The following is a 6,000-nucleotide window of genomic DNA, read 5'->3' on the forward strand; positions in this document are numbered from 1 at the left end:
TTAATTTCTTTGAAGGCTTCTGCCCTGATTATTTCTCTGAATTTTCTTCGCTGACGTCCCAGCTAGACAACTCCAGGTTTTTATGACTGGGATGTTGAAGTGAAAAACCTGTACTCCGTCCTTTCTTGACCACAGACGTGAGGGTTCCTCCCTTAAGAAAGTGAATTCCAAAGATTAACTAATAAATTGATGTTGTTTGTTTCTTTTCTTTTACTTTGTGCGTAATACTCTCCCCCTTCAAGCCTCTTTTGCAGATAATACTACAGAAGAAGATGACATGATTATATTAGAATAAATGTAAATTTTCGTCCTTGCAAAAATGGAGATTTTTCTACATGAAAAAAAAAATTTCCCATAAAACAATCATCTTGTCCAGGTCTTGCGTTTCTTACAATTTGAGATTTACGATTCACATTTCAATTAGATACGCAGCTCATGAAAAGCGAAAAAAAACCTTCTCTCACTTTGACAGGCTCGATTTTTGCTTATCGACATCAACATCTCTCTCTACGTTGACAGCAACATTGTCTCTGACGACGTCAACGGAACATCGAAGATCCAACGTGGACCAATGACACATCTTCTGACCAAGCCTAAAGAAAAACGAAAGTCAGGTCTTCGAAGTTAAAGTGTCCCCCAAGGGCCTCCTTAATATTTCTGTCTCGATTTTAGCTAGTAATTAAAGGCAAATTGGCTAACCAGGTTATGGGAAAGGTGACAAGAGGGATAGGTAGAAGAGAGTGAGGTATAAATACAATCGGACACGATGTGGAGGCTTTGCGCCTGTGTCAGTAAAAGAGGCAATTGTTACTCTCCTGGATAAAAGTCTCACAATTTGGCAAAATGAAGAGCTGCCGGATGACGATTATCCTTTTCGGGCTAGTAGTCGCTGCTGTCAGCTCGGGCAAGTGCTCTTAAATGTTTACTTTTTAATGATTGTGTATGTGGTGTGAGTATGAGAAAGAGAGATAGAATGTGTATGTGGGGATAAAAGAACATGCATCTGTGAACTTCCGACAGTCCGACAGTGTGTGTGTGTGTGCATTACAGCATGTGTATGAATGAGAAAGTGTAAAAAGAAACACGAGAGAAGAGAAAAGCTGATGATGCACTTAATGTTTTCTCTTTTTCTTTCTATTTCCAAGCAGTGAGTGGAGAGGATTATTGTCCATGTATTGTGAACCCATGTGATGTATCGTTTGCCCTAACTTTCCCTACGCAGTATGCAGGTGAGTTCCCGTCACCACCACCTTTCGCAGCAACATCTCCCATTTCCTCACACTCTTTGCATGGTGGCAGGTCACGTGACAAGTTTCTCGACCCAGTATTTAACGACCCTAGTGTATTTTTTAAAATATTGATTACTTACCCATTGATATGAACCAAAGGTGGTGTCAATAAATGATCAAAGGTCACAAGGTCGCATTAGGGCAAGCTGACCACACACCCACACAGAGAGTCCTTATATCGAATTTAAATTCAAATGAAACGAAGGAATAGGAGTACTCACTATAAGCTGGCATAGGACATACACCTCGTATTTCCAGACTTTGTGACTGGACATCATCAGGAATGTGCAACGTGTACTAACACCGACACTTGTAAGAAGCCTTGATTTAAAAAGGCAGTAACACTACATTAAGGAAACATCTTGAAAGTGGGGCGAGATGGTGCAAACACGCTCCAGCAGGTGGCGACAGGGAGACATTTCTGAGAACACTATGCTATGTCACGTGATTAGTGATGACCTATATGAGGTGCAGCAATGCGCGCCTGTTACATTATTTACAATGTAGCCAGTTAACATTCTTTGTTCCTTGCTACATTTCAAAAAGCCATTTTACTTAACCACGAACCATATTGTTCACCACGAGAACAGAAAGTAACGAAAATGATCGAGTGCATGGAACTCCATCACCAAAGCAGGAAGTGTGTGAGAGAGGGATGCAACGCTTTTATATTATACTATCAGTAAAAATGTTTCTATTCTGCTCTCACCACTCAATAAAAATTTAGATGACGATCGTTAAGATCATGACAACAATAAATAAATATCTGCCTTGTGCACTGGACTGGTTACACAGTCAACAACATATTTAAAGAATACGAACAGGACAGAACGAATACAGCTAGTGACATAAACATACAATTAAACTACTGACCTGTACTGAGATGATGTAGACTTATATGTTTAAGTACCATTGACGGCTATATTTAGCTTTGGACATTTTTTTTTCCAGAGCGTTCTACGAATGCGAACCTATACCTTGCCTGGCCAGGTATTTTGTGAGGAATTATTATTATGGCTGGATTGAGGTGACACACCTGTGCTTTGCCTGATAACACCTTAGGAAACAGTTTTCAGATGACGTAACAAACATAAACTAATGTTGTTTGTTTCTCTTGTTTTACTTTATTTATGTGTGTGTGTGTGTGATATATACTCCCCCCTCCCCGGACAGCTTCAGCTTCTGTGTGTGAATGAGTAACAAGATACGCATGTTTCTGTGGTGTATGTAACTGTGCGAGCGTGTGACCTATATATATATTGTGCATACATTTACACGCTGACAATAAGCATTAAGACGAACACACAAACACATGTTCATCTGATGCACCACGAATAAAAGTCGTCGACCTTAAGAATTAACTTTTTATCCAGTCTCCGTTACCCAGTATCTTTGAAACTTTTTTTTCAAAACAATTATACATTTATAAGAACAGTTATATATATATATGAACTACTTAAATAAGCAAGTAGTACTTAAGCAAAAAGAAAACTTTGACAGATATATGAAATTTACATGACAAGGGGGATTACACAAAAGTTCCATCACTTTACAATTCTTTGTCATAAGACTTTATGTAAATACCAACTTAAGTGAAATAAAACGACCATAAAGCCATTAATATTTAATTAATAATAATAATAAAAGAGTCTGCGGTCCCCCGTGTTGCCTGTCTACAGTCAATGGTTTACAATTCGCAGTTCAAATAAATGTGCAACTCCTGAAAAGTAGCTGTCTCCCTCGTCTTTCACATGTTCCGTTAAGATTTGTTGACATCAACATTTCTTTCTCTTCATCTGTATCTGTTGACAGCAACACCATCTTTCTGTCAAGATCAAATCACAGTACAGGTGCAGCTGTCGCAACAACAGCAGCAACGACAACAAATAATAATGATGTTGATTTATATAGCACTTTATGCCACCATCAAAGGCAGGCTCACCATCAAAACTTTAGCAATTGTAGAAAAGGAATCAGTCTGGTTGCCACTGCTGATGCACACAACTGGATCGTAAAAACAGTAAACAAACATCTTTCTTGTGTACTACCATATCAATCGACATATTTAAACATTACAAACAGCACAGAACGAGTACAGCTAGTGAGATAAACACACACACTACTGGTTAGTAATTTGTTGATGTAGCCTTATATACTTTTCTACTATTTACAAATATATTTAGCTTTAAACATTTATTTCAGAGCATCATACGAGTGCTTCCCTTCACCCTTCACTGTTCTAACCATCGCGTCACCGGAGTCCACATGCTATAACTGTTTATGGAAACTGTTTTCTTCTATCATCAAACATTTATGGAGGTGTGATCATAAAATGGAAATGGAGATGTTATCCTAAAAATAGTGTAGTGATGTTACTTAATATTTCTCATCCTTTGACTTTGGATGGCTAAGAATTGGCCACCCAAACAAAGTCAAAGGAATAATTATAATAATACATTGTGATTTATACAGCGCATAATCGCACTCACGAAGGAGCATGCTGCCTGCGCTTAAGACAAGGAGACGTGGACAGAATATGAAGGATGAAAGAAGCAACTATGCAGACAAATAAAAAGAGACAAACATAAAAGACACAAAGAGAAATAAGGTAACAAACAACAAGGATGGAGAATGTGGTAAATCTACAGAGAAAGGCGATTATGTAGGCTTCTTTCTCCCTCCCGCACTCATCCACTGTAGAATTATTGTGGTCGCTGAGAACATAAAAGGGGGATGGGCAGACCGTCTCTCTTCCAGGTCTTGCGTTTCTAACAGTTTGAGATTTACGATTCGCATTTCAATTAAATACGCAGATCACGAATAGGGAAAAGTATTCCTAACCTTTGACAGGTGCGTGTTGGCTTATCGACACCAACATCTCTCTCCACGTTGACAGCAACATAATCTCTCTGACGACAACAGGACATCACAGATGCACCTGGGACAATGACACATCTTCACACCAAACCTAAATAAAAGGTTAGGTCTGAGCACTTTTGCTTCCCACGGATCGAAAATGTCCATCAAGGACCTCCTAGATCTTTCTATCTCGCTTCTAACTAATAACTTAGGGCCCTTAAATGGGATATCCGGGAGTAGACAGGGGACAAGAGAAAAAAGGTAGAAGACAGTGAGGTATAAATAAAGTCGGACAGGATGTGGCGGTTTGCGTCTGTGTCAGCAAAAGAGGTAAATTGTTGAAAGAGGTATATTGTATATTGTTACTCCCTTGGAAAAAGTCTCACAATTAGTCAAAATGAAGAGCTGCTGGACTGTCAGCTCGGGCAAGTGGTCTTAAACGCTTACTTTTTAATGATTGTGTGTGCTTTCGTGCAAGTATAATTATATGTTATTGAGAAAATAAGTGTAAAAAAGAAATTTACATACATTTACATACACTCTGACAGTATGACTTTACACAGAGCTTTAAGACAAACACACACACAAACACATACACACATGTTCATCTGGTGCACCACAAAAAAAAGTTGTCGACCTTAAGAGCCAGCTTTCAATTTAGTCACCGTCACCCACTTACCCAGTATCTTTGAAATGCTTAGTTTCCTTTTTTTCAAAACAATTATACAGTTATAAGAAAAGTTCTAAATATGTACCACAAGCTAAGACTAATACTGTGACAGATATCTGCGGTCTCTGGATACCTTTTAATGACTGGAGAAACAAGAGACTTCTCCCCGAGGTCCCGTGCTGCTCCACAGGGCAACAACTTACTCTTGATTCATAACTACGACCCCTGGAGGTTGACGCATCTTCTGTACCAACCCCCAGCCCCCCAAAAAAAGTGGGAGGGGGGACACTCTGCGCACTTTTATTGGGCACTACTGCTTCTCTCGTATTGAAAGTGTCTATCAAGTATTTCCCGGATCTTTCAAAACAATTAAGGGGCGGGGAGTCTGAAATCCGGAGGTGGGAATGGTGACGAGAGGGAAAGAGGAGCACAAGTATAAATACACCGTGCAGGATGTGGCGGTCTGTGTTTCCGCAGTGAATTGTTGCTTTCCTGGACACAATCTTACATTTCTTGTCGAAATGAAGAGCTGGATGATGATTATCCTCTTCGGGCTAGTAGTCGCTGCTGTAAGCTCGGGTAAGTGATCTTAATTACTTTTTAATGTGTGTCTGTGAGAGAGAAAGAGAAAAAGTGATAAAGTGTATCCCTCCGCCTACCTCCGTGTGTGTGTGTGAGGGAGAGAATTAGTGTAAGAGAAAAGTACAAACGAAGAAAGAAAAGCTTTATTTGTTTTCTTTCTGTTTTTTTTTCTTCAAAACAGTGAGTGCACAGCAGACCTTACCCCGTTTTTGTCCCTGTTTCGTGAACCCATGTGATGTTGCGACCTGCCCTAACTATCCCACCGCAAGATGCAGGTGAGCGCCCTTCTATCCTTCACCACCAACTCTCGATTTCCCACATTCTTTGCTTAATAGCATGGCATATGAAAAGACAGTTGTAATCTTTAGGTTATATATTATTAGATGTTCTTTTAATTATTATTTACAGATATATATAGTCATGGACATTTTTTTCAGAGCGACCTACGAGTGCCGCCCCAGACCATGTCTTGCCAGGTTTTATTACCAGAATGTCGAAGTGACAAACCTGTGCTCCATCCGTCGCTACCAACCCTTACCTAAAAAACTGTTCTGTATGTTTTCACATGATATAACAAAGATTAACCGATTGACTGACGAA

General features: G+C 39.5%; 3 long non-coding RNA genes across 3 annotated transcripts; 2 read left to right on the plus strand and 1 right to left on the minus strand.

Moving 5' to 3' along the window:
* Positions 1 to 1,144: 1,144 nt before the first annotated feature.
* On the plus strand, positions 1,145 to 2,400 carry LOC112576316. The gene is made up of 2 exons (XR_003101801.1): positions 1,145 to 1,229; positions 2,241 to 2,400. It is a non-coding gene; the product is annotated as an uncharacterized LOC112576316 (long non-coding RNA).
* Positions 2,401 to 2,647: 247 nt separating this feature from the next.
* On the minus strand, positions 2,648 to 5,146 carry LOC112576317. The gene is made up of 3 exons (XR_003101802.1): positions 4,952 to 5,146; positions 4,131 to 4,227; positions 2,648 to 3,091 (listed from the first exon to the last, which is right to left on the minus strand). It is a non-coding gene; the product is annotated as an uncharacterized LOC112576317 (long non-coding RNA).
* Positions 5,147 to 5,248: 102 nt separating this feature from the next.
* On the plus strand, positions 5,249 to 6,000 carry LOC112576315. The gene is made up of 3 exons (XR_003101800.1): positions 5,249 to 5,397; positions 5,582 to 5,675; positions 5,838 to 6,000. It is a non-coding gene; the product is annotated as an uncharacterized LOC112576315 (long non-coding RNA).

Source organism: Pomacea canaliculata, linkage group LG11 (assembly GCF_003073045.1).
Source record: "Pomacea canaliculata isolate SZHN2017 linkage group LG11, ASM307304v1, whole genome shotgun sequence".
Lineage (NCBI taxonomy): Eukaryota > Metazoa > Mollusca > Gastropoda > Architaenioglossa > Ampullariidae > Pomacea > Pomacea canaliculata.